This window comes from Leopardus geoffroyi, chromosome B1 (genome assembly GCF_018350155.1).
Source record: "Leopardus geoffroyi isolate Oge1 chromosome B1, O.geoffroyi_Oge1_pat1.0, whole genome shotgun sequence".
In the NCBI taxonomy this organism is placed as follows: domain Eukaryota; kingdom Metazoa; phylum Chordata; class Mammalia; order Carnivora; family Felidae; genus Leopardus; species Leopardus geoffroyi.
In genome coordinates, this window is record NC_059327.1 from 121759909 (window position 1) to 121773532 (window position 13624).

Consider the following 13624-nt stretch of genomic DNA (forward strand, 5'->3'; position numbering starts at 1 on the left):
GGGGGAAAGAGGGCAGGAACTTCTGAGCAAGAATAACACCTCACTTACTATGTCCAAATATCACCCCATTGCACAAGAACAGAAACCTACTCTAATTCACTTAAGTAAAAAGAAAAAAAGATGCTTGTTTTTTTATTTTTTAATTTTTTTTTTCAACATTTATTTATTTTGGGGACAGAGAGAGACGGAGCATGAATGGGGGAGGGGCAGAGAGAGAGGGAGACACAGAATCGGAAACAGGCTCCAGGCTCTGAGCCATCAGCCCAGAGCCCGACGCAGGGCTCGAACTCACGGACCGCGAGATCGTGACCTGGCTGAAGTCGGACGCTTAACTGACTGCGCCACCCAGGCGCCCCAAGATGCTTGTTTTTAAGATGCAAGGATTTTGTGGATTTCAATATCAAGAAGCAAATGCAATCTGGGGGCGCCTGGATGGCTCAGTCAGTTAAGCATCCGACTTCTGCTCAGGTCATGGTCTGGTGTTTCTTGAGTTGGAGCCCCACATCGGGTTCTGTACTGACAGCTCAGAGCCTGTATTCTGCTTGGGATTCTGTGTCTCCCTCTCTCTCTGACGCTCCCCCGCTCACGCTGTGTATGTGTGTGTGTGTGTGTGTGTGTGTGTGTCTCAAAAATAAATAAACATTAAAAACATTAAAAAAAAAAAAAGCAATCTGGAAGTATGGACATCAAAGTGCAATCTCTCCCTCCCTGTGCCCTGCACTCTCTGCCCAGGACTTGTGGTTCATCCCTTCTGCCTCTTCCTAAGTGTCTTACTCAAGTGTCTTCCTAAGTGTCTGCTCCAGTCTTTTCTTTCTCAACCTGTTCTCTCTGTTTATCTTGCACACAGCTTCAAAACCACTGCCTCAGCTCTATGTAAAGACTTTACGGCTCAGACCCTGGAGCTGGTTTCGGTTGTCACCGAGTTTCTTAGTACAAGTGTCCCCAGAAAGACTCTGATTGCTCAGGCTTGTCTGGTGTAGTCAGACCTCACAGGCTGCTGACAAGTTTGTGGCTTAATGGCCTTATCCATTCCTAGTGCAATACACTATTGCTATGGCAGGTACCCTGAAACACAGCTCTACTACTGCCTATGGAAGAAAAGGCATTAAAGATATTGCATGCTAAAAGTAAAGACAAGAGCAAGCCAGTCTTATTAAAAAAGACTCCTTTTCTGGTGGGGGGGGGGGGCGCACCTGGGTGGCTCAGTCAGTTAAGTGTCTGACTTTGGCTCAGGTCATGATCTCACGGTTCATGGGTTTGAGCCTCACAGCAGGCTCTGCTCTGACAGTGAGGACCCTGCTTGGGATTCTCTCTCCCTCTCTGCCCCTCCCCCAATCACACTTTTTCTCTCTCTCAAAATAAGTTGATTAAACTTTAAAAGGAAAAAACAAAACAAAACACTGCTTTTATGTAGGACTATAGAGGAAACTATGATTGACTGCCCAATAGTACTTCCTTAAGTTTTCTGGGTCATAGATGGCAGTCTGGAATTATCTACCTGTGTTACTTCTAATTGCCGATGTTTTCTACTTTAGAATATCTACTAAGAGGAAGACACTATGATTGTAAAAATGTTTACTCTTTTATTATAGATCTCTTTTTAGAGATGAGAAATAAGAATTTTAAGTTATTTTTCTTTCGAGTAATATTTTTTTGTGCAAGGATATTAGCTGGGTGACCTGGGAGAGACCTGTAAACTGCCACGATCTGTCACTGGAGGATAAAAGAGGAGACGTAAAAAGGGTCTAGGGGATGGAATTAAAATAAAATGAATAAAATAAATTTGTAAAAGGGAGGGCTGAGGGAGGCCAAGAGGTTCTCAGGCTACCGTAAAATTTTATTTCATATAGACGCAGCCTGAGAGAAAGGACTCTCAAAAGCTTTCCATGATATTATTTTGGATCTTTGGAAAATATATTTGACAGGCATTTCTATTATTCAGGAAGTAATTTGGAAGCAGGGATAACACGCTTACGTGAAATGAAAAGAAAATAAAGTTTCTAGAAAAAATTGTGTTAGAATTGTTATGACTTCTTACTGGATAGCATTTGTGATAAGATTCTTTCTGCTGTTTTAAATGTGAAATTGATGGGATTTGTATTTAATGAAGAACATGCCAGAAATCCCTCTAAACTGTCAGCCTATAACAAACCAAATAGCAATAAGAAAGATTTAGGAAAGGTAGAAGAGAGACAAAATGGAAGTAGATTCTAGTGAATCTTACCTTTATTCTTTTTTAAAGTAACTGAATTGGGACACCTAAGTGGCTCAGTCAGTTACGTGTCTGACTGTGGCTCAGGTCACGATCTCTCGGTTCATGAGTTTGAGCCCCGCATTGGGCTCTGTGTTGACTGTGCAGAGCCTGCTTCAGATCCTCTGTACCGCACCCCCCCGCCCCTCCCCTGCTCACACTGTCTCTCTCAAAAATAAACATTAAAAAAAAATAATAAAGTAATTGAGTTAACAGAACCAACCACAAGAGGCCGATGGGTTAAATCTCAAAATGAGATTCTTAAGATGATGAGTAACCATTTTCTTACATAGGAACACCTGAGAACCTTCCAGGGTGGCTACACTTAAAATGTCAATGGCCAATTGTATCAGAAGAGAACGGGGAAAGAAGAAGCAGTGGGAACAGGCAAACACTGGCTACAAGCGGTCAAACCAATTCTCATGAGTTCATTCAAGTTAGTTCCTATTTCTGTGATTTCTTGACATGATCGAAATACCTAAGAGAAATTGCCAAAATCAGAGAAGAAAGTCAGCAGGCATGGAAAGACCCGTGGAAAACTTAAAAACAAATCCTGCCTTGAAGAGAGACGAAAAGAGCGCATGCCAAGATCTGCAAGATCTGACGCCAAAGTCGGTCAAGTTGATGTTTGGGGGAAGGTAGCCGTTTGAACAAACCAATCCTTTCCTTTTTCATCAGTGCATTTTCCATCTGTGAAAGTAATTATGGGAATATATTTGCAAGACAGCCACAGGCCGCCATCTGCGTGTAATCCCTGCATGTCAGTTACGTACACCGACACTCTGCAAGCCTTAAACCCAGCGAGGACTCTTCTCTGGTAGAAGATGTGCTCCTGCACAAGCATGCACCACTCGGAGCTGGAGTGATGATGGCTCAGGTGAGCAGCGTGACCGAGCAAGATGCGACACCCGATCTTGGGATACGAAAGAAGTTGACTTAGAAGTTGTACCGTCTGGAACACTTTAAAACCCTAAGTGAGATGTGAGTCCGTGGAGTCCTTGCACGAACGATAAATCTTTAATATGTGTGCCAACGCTCATATGGAAGAAATATTTGTTGAAAAAGTATCCTTTTCCCTCCAAAAGAGCTCTCCATAACTGGCAGAGTAAACGGAGTGTAAAAAGTATCTACCTTACATGTAGGCGTCCCATGGGAAATAAGCGTTTCCAGATGCAGCCACGTGATTCTTTTGCTACCAGGTGACTTATGGAAGTAATCTAGAGGTAAAATAAAGGAAGAGTTTCTGCTGTGTTTTGTTTTGCTTTGTTTTGGGGTACGAACGGAAGAGCCTTCAATAATTATTGATTGCCAACACTGTTATGCCTTCCTTAGCTTGAAAGAGAAATTCAACTAAAAGTTATTCTTCTTCCTGAATAGGGGAAACACGCAAAACACACGGGACACAATGAGGACAGAGGACTGATATCAAAGGAAATGCTAACAGTATCCGTGAGTAGCACAGAGAAAGTACTCACAACTGATGACACCTGAAATGACATCCAAGCACTCCAGTTGGAAGACTCAAATCTCAGAAGCCCTGAGTCACGGTCCGAGTGACTGTCAAAGTGTGGTCCCTGAACCGAAGCATTAATATCACGTAGAAACTTGTTACAAGTACAAATTCCCCAGGATCCACCCTGACCAACTAACTCAGAAACTGCGAGGGAAGGTTCCAGAAAGCTGTTTTAACAAACCTAGTGTTGAGAACACCAAACCTTCTTGTGCCTTTACTCACTTCCAGTGAATGTTTTTTAGGATGTTTAGGGCCAATTTAAATGACCTAAGACAATTAAATATAATTTCAAATCTGCCTTTTTGGAAAAACCTTTTGTGCTATGTTCCTCAACCAAATATTTGAAACCCTTAAACTTCAAAATGAAAAATATCTTATATGCAAAAAAATATGAATTATAAAATTATATACATGTAATTGCTTGTATTATATATGTAACTACTATGCTGTATATAATTGTATATGTAACTAGTATGCTGAACGAGTAGAACTCGAAAGGGTGAAAATTCCAACTTTATTCTTTATCATAAATACCCCCTGCAAGCCCCCTCATCTTTTTCCTTGCCCCAGATAAAAACCTGAGTGGGTCATGTCGCTTTTCAGTTGCTTCTAGACATAATGGCAGTTCAGTGGAACAGAATATTCTACCGTGTCCCCTTTGGCTCAGGCCAACTTCAGGAGCAGCCTGCAGTAGGGAAGGGAGTGGGGGGCGGGCCAAACCTTTTCTGTCGCCATGATGTCGGCGCTCCTTCTCCAAGTTCCCTTGTCACCGTTCCTAACTCCTTCGCCCCTCTGCAACCTTTACCCCAATACCCCCACCCCATCGGAGCAGGATGGCAAGGAAGTGAGGGGAAAAAAGAAGAAAAGGCGTTGCTTAAATAGTTCTATGATCTAGTGCTGGTGCTTTCTGGTCCCAGCGCATAGTCAAGGCTGAAGTCCATCCGACTCCACGATTTCCTCATGGGTGATACATTACTGTCTGGCTAACATTTATCAATCTTCCATTCCCCACTTCCAGCCTGGTGGTGGATCCTCTTATTGCTTTGGCCTTCTTATTCTGACAGGACCTCCTCTTGGAAAGGGTCCTTCGTGTAGCTTCCACCTTGCTGCCTTCTGTGGCACTCACCTGGCCGGTAGGAGCTCACACATCCTTACCAGGCCACTTAGTGCTCCAGCGTTGTCCCCTGCCCTCACCCTGCCATTAGGAGCAGTTCCCACTGTAGCCTGTGCCTTTGGTTCTCAGATATAAGTCAACCACCAGCCTCTTGTGTACATGTAGCAGCCAGGATTCAGTTCCCCTCAAAATCCTTCTCACTATGAGGTGATAAGGAAGCACTCCCCTATCCACACCCCTGAAAGAAGGGGACAGAAAATGCTCTCCAACAACTTTCGACAAAGGTCCTTTCTCACTCCCTTTCGGCAACTTCAACTCTTAATATCTCTTAGGAAGGGATAGGGTTACGGGTATAGAACCCAACTTTTCCACTTCCTTTGAAAACTCTGCATGCATAATTTTTCTTTTTTATTGAAGTACAATTTTACATAGCATTATACTAGTGTCTAATGTACAATGTAATGAATCAATATTTGTATATATTGTGAAATGATCATGACAATAAATGTATTTGATATCTGTCACCTTACATAGTTACAATGTTTTTTTCCCCCTCAGGATAACTGTCAAGATTCACTCACCTAGCTATCTTCAATTACTCAATACAGTATTATCAATTATAGTCACCATGTTGTACATTATATCCCCATGACTTCTTCATTTTAAAAGTGCAAACTTGTGCCTTTTGACTCCCTTCACCCATTTTGCTCACCCCTATGCTCTGCCTCAGGCAACCACCAATCTGTTCCCTATATACATGGGCTCAGGGGGGTTTGTTTTGTTTTCTGGGTTTTTTTAGGTTCCACATGTAAGTGAGCTCATATGGTATTTGTCTCTTTCTGTCTGAATTATTTCTCTTAGCATAATGTCCTCAAATTCCATCTATGTTGTCACAAATGGCAAGATTTCATCATTTTTTATGGCTGAATAATATTCTACTATATATGTATATAGTAGATACAATAGATATGCATGTATATATGTATATGTACATACATATGTATACATATATATGTATACATATGTATGTACATATACATGCATGTATATAGTAGATACAATAGATATGCATGTATATATGTATATGTACATATACATATACATATGTATATATGTGTATATATATGTACATATACATATATACATGCATATCTATTGTATCTACTATATACATATATAGATATCTACTATCTATTATCTACTATCTACTATCTATTATCTACTATCTATTATAGATATCTACTATCTACTATCTACATATCTATTGTATCTACTATATACGTATATAGATATCTATTGTATCTACTATATACATATATACATATGTATATAGTACTATATATATATACACACACACATACCACATTTTCCTTATCCATTCATCCATTGATGAACATTTAGTTTGTTTCCATGTCTTCACTATTGTAAATAATGCTACAATGAGCATAGGGGTGCATGTATCTTTTCAAATTAGTGTTTTTGTTTTCTTTGGATGAATACCAGAAGTAGAATTTCTGGATCATGCTGTAATTCGATTTTTAATTTTTTGAGGAGCCTCCATACTTTTTTGTATAGTGGCTGCACCAATTTACACTCTCGCTAACAGTGCACAAGGGTCCCCTTTTCTTCACATCCTCACCAACACTTGTTATTTCTTCTCCTTTTGAGAAGAGCACTTCAACAGGTGTGAAGTGATGTCTCATTGTGGTTTTGATTTGCATTTCCCTGATGATTAGTGAATTTTTAATTACTTTTTTGATAAAATGGCTTGGAGCCCCCCAGACCAGTGTATACTCCTTACTCATTGTAAACTCTGGAAACGCATTTAACTTCTTGAGATCTATTTGTAAAATGGGGAAAATAATATCTACCCAAGGTCAAAATAGTAAAAAAAAAAACAAAAACAAAAACAGAGGGTTAAGGAATGAAGCACAAAATTAGTTCAAATGCCTTATATAAGGAAGAAAAGGTGAATTCATAAGCAAAAGAAAAAATGCATCAGCACGAAATCTAGACATGTCAGTGAGTACAGCTCTTCTGCATGCGTATGAACGTGAGATGTTTTCTAGGCAAATCATTGCCGTTTAGAGGAAAGCTAAAGGCAAACTTGGAACAAATAGAACAGTTCTGTGTCAGGTTAACTTGACACATGAAAGCTTGGGGATGTGTGACTTTGTATATCACTACCAAAGTAAACTTTGAAGCAACACTCAAATCACATTTCATATGTCAATTTCAGACTTGTGCATCAGCCATTGACAATTTCAAGTTTTCACTTAGGAAAGCTGCCTGACGCCAGTGGTTCCATTCTGTAGCACCATATCTTTGTGTGTTCACCAGTATTATTTGGGCCAATATTTCCATATTTGTCACATGTTTCAACTCATGATTGTATACAAATTAGTAGAAAACAAAGAACATATTGTCAAAATATGCTCACTGGGGTTTTTTGAAGAAACTTATTCAAACTTGCTTAGGCAAAAATATCCAAGGGCTCAAATATCCCACAGCACCCAAGATCAGGAATTTAGGTTTGGTCTCAGTAAGAACTGAAGCTAGGGTACTTATCAAGACACCATTCATTCATTCATTCATCCATTCAATCAACAAATATTTATTGAACACTGTGACAAGCACTGAGAGATTTCATTGAACAAGTCAGACAAGGTCCCTGTCCTCAGGAAGCTTACTTTCTAGTGAGAAAGGCAGATAACATGAAGAACCAAAATTTGAGTCACTTTGATTCAGGCTATGAGAGAAACAAACAGCGATGAGATAAAAAGTAACTGGAGAACAACCTTGTAGCATGAATGATCAGAGCAGGCATCTCTGAGCAAGAGATTAGAGCTGAGCTGGGAAGGATGGGAAGAGAGTGAGTGAGATGTACAAAGAACTTGGGAAAAAGACATTACAGGTAGAGGGAATAAAAATGCAAATAATTGGAAGAACTCATGAGCTTGACTTGTTCCAAGCACAGAAAGGCCAGAGAGCAAGGGGAAGAAGGCAGGAGAGAAGGGTAGGGAGGTGGCCAAGACCTACCTCATGAAGGGATGTATGAACCTGAGTGAAAAGTGTGGGTTTTGGTGTCGGTGCTGTGGGAAGCCACTGAGATGTTTTCAATAGGAAAGTACCATGGCTTTTAGACAGATAAGGGTACTTTTGCTGTAGCGTGGGAATGTACCTTAGCAGAACAAGAGTGGATGTAAGGAAGCCAATTAAGAGGCTTTAGTAGTTGTCTATTGAGAGACGATAGTAGCATGTTAATGGGGATTGGAAAAGGTGATCTATTTGTGCCATATACTGGAGAAAAAACCCATAGGACTAGGCACCGGACTGAATAGTAGTTAGGAAAAAAGGAAGGCTTGAGGACAACTCAGGCTTGGATTGAAACAGCTGCACGATGAGTCATGAGTGACGCCATTTTGTGAGAAGGGAAGCAGGGAGAGGGGCAGCTAAGGGCAGAAGCACTGAGAGCATCAATCTGGACCAGTGACAGCCAGGCGAACATATAGGTAAGAAGTCTGGATTATGGGAGAAAACTCCTCTCAAAAACAAATTTGGGAAGCTTTAGAATGCAGATGGCATTTAAAGAAATGGGTAAGATCACCCAGAGTAACAGTACAGAGAAGAGCGGAAGTGTCAGAACTGAGCCCTGAGGAAGTCCAGTATCAGTCAGAGAGAGGAGATGGGGTCAGCAAAGACGAAGGAGAAAGAGTGGTCAGGGAGGCAGGAGGAAAGTTCGCAGTGGGTGTGGTAACAAAGACCATTGTAAAAGGTGAAGGGAAATGGGGATGGAGAGGTTGGCTTGGATATAGTTGAATTAGGTCATCACCGTCTTCACATGAGCATTTTTTCTCCCCTCCTTCCCCACATAGTCTCTATTTCTGATTTTTTCTTCTTTGTGTGTCTGCTTAATTCTTATTAATACTTAGTGTTTACTAGGGTGCCTGGGTGGTTCAGTCAGTTAAGGGTCTGATTCTTGATTCTGGCTCAGGTCATGATCTCAGTTTGTGAGTTTGAGCGCCATATTGGGCTCTGCACTGGCAGTGCGGAGCCTGCTTGAATTCTCTGTCTGTCTCTCTCTCTCTCTCTCAAAAAATAAACAAACATTAAAAAAAAATACTTAGTGTTTACTGTGTGCTCTGGCATTATTCTAAGTCTTCCTGTGTATAATAAACTCACTCAATCCTCAAGATAACCCTATGAGATAGCTTTGTTTTACAGATGAGATGATTCTTAGAAATGTGAAATAACCTGCCCAAGTTCGCTTAGCCCACTTGTGATAATGCAGGGATTATGAACCCAGGAAACCTAGTTCCAGAGCCTATGTTCTACACTACAAAGCCACTGAGACTGATCTTTTTTGACTGCTTTAATGAGAGTGTATTACTGGTTGAAAGAAAACAAGACCTAACCCAAGCAAGCCCCAGTTCAGGAGGGGAGATCTTTTCCTAGCAATCAGGCTTTGCATGCACAGTTTACCCATGGCCGAGATGGCCACATCATGCTCAGATTTCCCTGCTATGCTAAACACCACCTTCCTTCTGCTCACTCACGTTCCTGAGATTAAGAATCAATCGATTAGCTCATCTCATTGAGCCAGGCCACAGCCATAGTAGGTCACGGGCCAGCCTATGCAAAGATCTTTCTGGTACAGGATGACCATTCCTCCTCCAATTAGACTTGACCTTTGGGACAGTGTCATACATACTAGCATGAGGCTGTAATGGCAGAGGTTATACAGGGTAAATTTCCCCAGAAGAATGTGCAGGCAAGCAGGTGCCCTGAATTATATGTGTACTCCAGCCAATTAATTTTTGTTCGTTTGATAGTTATGTTGCATGATGATAGGAATTTGCTGAAGTTTTTTGTTTGATTTTATCCTTTAGATGGTCACTTTTTTTCTCGCTCATTTTGATATATTTGCTCAGACATAGGATTCCACTTGTAGCTGAAATATGTCCATTGCTGTTTCCCTCCTTCAGACAATTTTGTCATCTTCCAAAACCTCTAAACCCTAGCCTCAAAACATGTAGCCTACTTAAAGAGATGAAATCCATTGGACCCGCCATCTTCCATGAAGACCCACACAGCAGCCTTGCAAGTGCATGGCAGACACAAGGACTCCCTTAAGCCCTGGGGCTTTGTTACTTTCATGGAAAAGCCCTTTGAAGTGAGTCAAAACATGATTTGTCAGTGGAAGGACGATAAAACCCCTAAACTAGAAAAGTATGAAAAACCAAGGCCTGCAACTGACTTCTTCACATGCAAAAATCTGTGTTTTATTTTCACTTTGCAAGAAGCTAGCGGAGAGTCTTTGTCAGTTCCAGTGCACTTTCAGTGGCTCCCCCTCTTCCGGGCCGGAAGGGCAGTGCTCCCTCAAGGAAGGATGCCAGCACTTCTGTGAATCAGTCAGTGGGTTCAGATACTGTCCTGGTGCAGAACTCTCTCTCTACTAGACCACCCAGGGAGCAAGTCATTGTGGGCTGTGACTCACCTCCTGTCTTTCTCTGCACCCTTTTGCACTTCAAACCCGATGCCATATCTAGAAACCACCTATTTGATGGGCAAAGCAAAGTTCAATTGTGTACACAGCCAGCTTGATTAAATACATAATGAAAACAATCATAGTGCTCAAAGCATCTGCACGGTGCTTTAGAAAGGCATTACAGGCATTGCTATTGGTCATGACAGTGGGCACCATTTTGTTCAGCAGTTGCTCTATGCCAGACATCGTGTTAAGTGGTTTATACAAATAATTTCACTTAAGGATTTGATATCCGCAAGGAGCTATGAGACATGTGGATGAATCTTATTATCCCATCTATTTAATGTGGAAATTCAGGTTCAGAGAGATTTTGCGATTTTCCCAAAGTCATAAAGTCAGCATATAATGAATCATAACTGGAATCTTTTTAAATTCCTGGCCATTTATTCATTCATTTAAAACTTCATTTATAATATTGACTGAGGTTGTCCAATGTTCCAAATGCATACTAGCTGCCAAGGATACAGAGATGAACACCATGGACCTGGTTTTGTTTAGGAACTACAGCCTGGTTCATTAGTTTCCTGAAGAAATAATTAATGAGTACTTAATGAGTAGCAGACCCCCTAGAAATAGCAATGAATAAGACAGTTTTTCCCTGCAAAAAGCCACAAAACGAGGTTCTTAAATCTTACTGTGCATAAAAATACCTAAGGAGCTTGTTTAAAATGCAGATTACTGGGTCCAGCCTCCAAAGCCAAGAAAACGTATGTTAAACCATTATCCCAGCTGATCTCTATAGAATTCCCCACGGACCACACCGCGGGAAGCCCAGCTCTGGTAAGTGAGACAAAGGAAGAGGCAATCTGCCTGGAGCGGAAAGATGCTGCAAGGGGAGTAAATACCAGAGTGCTGGCCGCTGACCTGGCACAGAGCAAGGCTGCTGGCCTAGCTTTGGGGAAGGTAAAACGAACGAGGGCTGAAGAACAAATAGAGCAATCCACACCAAGGGATTAGAGTGGGATGATGCTCCAACCAAAACCCAGCCTGTCCATTCGAGCTCTAATCTTATTTAAGGGCAGAATGGGTGTCTGAAGGACTATTCACAGCCTAATCATGTTACATATGCAAGAAATAAATTTCGATAATTTGGAGCTAGTAAACATTTGGGGTCTTTGAGTTACAGATATTGGCCCTGCCTTACCTAACACCTGGGTATATGTTACCACGGGCTAATTGTAGACCATTATGGAGTGAGGTTTTGTGCCCCACCCCACCCCCAAAACTTCATACATTGAAATCTTAACCCCTAAGGTGATGGTACTGGAGGGTTGGACCTTTGGAGGTGATTAGGTTGTGAGCTCTTATGAGATTACTGTTGATATGCCCCGATTCGAGAGACCCCGGAAAACAAACCACCAGAGTCCAGAGTCAAAACCAAGCAGCAAGGGTCGTTTATTGCAGGTTCGAACCCGGACCTCCGCGCACTCGTTGCCGGTGACGCTAAGAGGCCCCAAGCGAGGTTTTTACAGCACTTTTATAGACAGGCACAAACAGGTTATGGGGAAGTTACGGATTTTTCGAGGTTACAGAGCTGTTATTGGTTGACATTTAAATTTGAACACTCAGCAGAACTTGATTGGTTCCCGCCTTTAGGTCAAACCACAACCGGGCGTGCCCTGGCTGGTTCCGGGAATGGCAGGGGGGGGGGGGGGCGGGAAGAAGGTCTTTTCTTTGCAGTTGTGGGTACACCTGGTAATTTTTCTCTTAATCTCTCACTGTCCTTATAAGAGCTTGTTCCTTGTCTCTGCTCTTCACTATGTGGGGATCTGATGAGAAGATGGCCATCTGCACACCAGGAAAGGATCCTCATCAGACACTGAATCTGTTGGTGTCTTGACCTGGGACTGCCCTGCCTCTGAAACTGTAAGATACAAATGTTTGCTGTTTAAGCTACCCAGTCTATGGCAATTTATTACAGCAACCTGAACAGACTAAGACACAAACTAAATGATGTGTTTTTTTGTCTGTTTTGTTCACTGCCATAATTCCATTCCCCCAAGCAGTGCCTGGTAATTATTAGGCATTCAATAAATATGTGTGGAATATATATATATATATATATATATATATATATATATATATATATATAGGGAGAGAGAGAGAGAGAGAGAGAATGGCTAACTCTGGTGATTAGGATGGGAGATGGAGGGGACAGGAGACCTCTTTTCCCTCCACACACTTCCGCAGAGTTTCATTTTGCAAACCAGCATATAATAATCTTATTGTGAGAAATTTTTAAAGAACAGATTAAAGATGGTGGCCAAGTACCCCAGCTCTTAAGGAATGATGTCACAGAGGGCACTGGCTCTGCCTGTGAGAGATGGAATACATCATTTTATTTGCATATGCATTGCTGGTCTGACCCACTCGGCACTTCTCAGGCTCTGAAGGAAACACTATCATGTTTATGATGATATATGATATCACTTTTTTGTGAAATTCCATGTAGGTAGCATATTTCGCAGAAGTGCCTGTCACTCCAGCTCCGCCCTGTGTAGACGGATGGGAGAGAATCCCCTCCAATGACAGTTTCAGCACAAATCTCAGCATCTCTCTGCAACTCCATGGGAGGACAAGATCTAAAAATGAAACCTGTAGGGGCCTATTAAGTGAAGCTAGGCATCAAGGGAAAGGTCGCCAAGACAACTGGCATTTTATCGGCTCATATATCTCTGGTCATATCTACTGGGATGAACAATCCAATGTGGCTTTCTGTACGGTGACAAGTGTCTCATCAGATTTATGTGTTTTTCTGGATTGATAAATATTTTGGCACTGCATAGACACAACGGTTGGTAGTGTTTGCTCTGGGAAACTGAGAAATTGGGTTTATTTTCACAAACTTTGCATCTAAACAAGTGCCAGAAGATGCACCAGAAGACTAAATTTCTACCACTTACAAACCTTATGATCTTTGGATAGGAGTTGTCTTAAATCTCTGCTCAGCCGTAAGGAAAGTCTTACATCCCAGCTGAGTCTTCCTTACATCTGTAAAGATGTTGTGACAGTGATTAAATAATAAGAAAGGTCTTCAAAATTTTATTTTTTAATATTTAATATTTTTAGTATTAAATTTTTATATTCTTATTTATGTATAATTTAATTTACCTATTTACAATGTATTTATTATTTTATATTTTATCTAAAATATTTAAATATTTTTAATATTCAATAATATATTTCATGCTATTATTT

General features: G+C 41.1%; 1 long non-coding RNA gene across 1 annotated transcript; it reads left to right on the forward strand.

Annotated features, from left to right (window-relative positions):
- Nucleotides 1–12088: 12088 nt before the first annotated feature.
- On the forward strand, nucleotides 12089–13215 carry LOC123583207. Its single transcript, XR_006704781.1, has 2 exons — nucleotides 12089–12292; nucleotides 12879–13215. It is a non-coding gene; the product is annotated as an uncharacterized LOC123583207 (long non-coding RNA).
- Nucleotides 13216–13624: the final 409 nt, after the last annotated feature.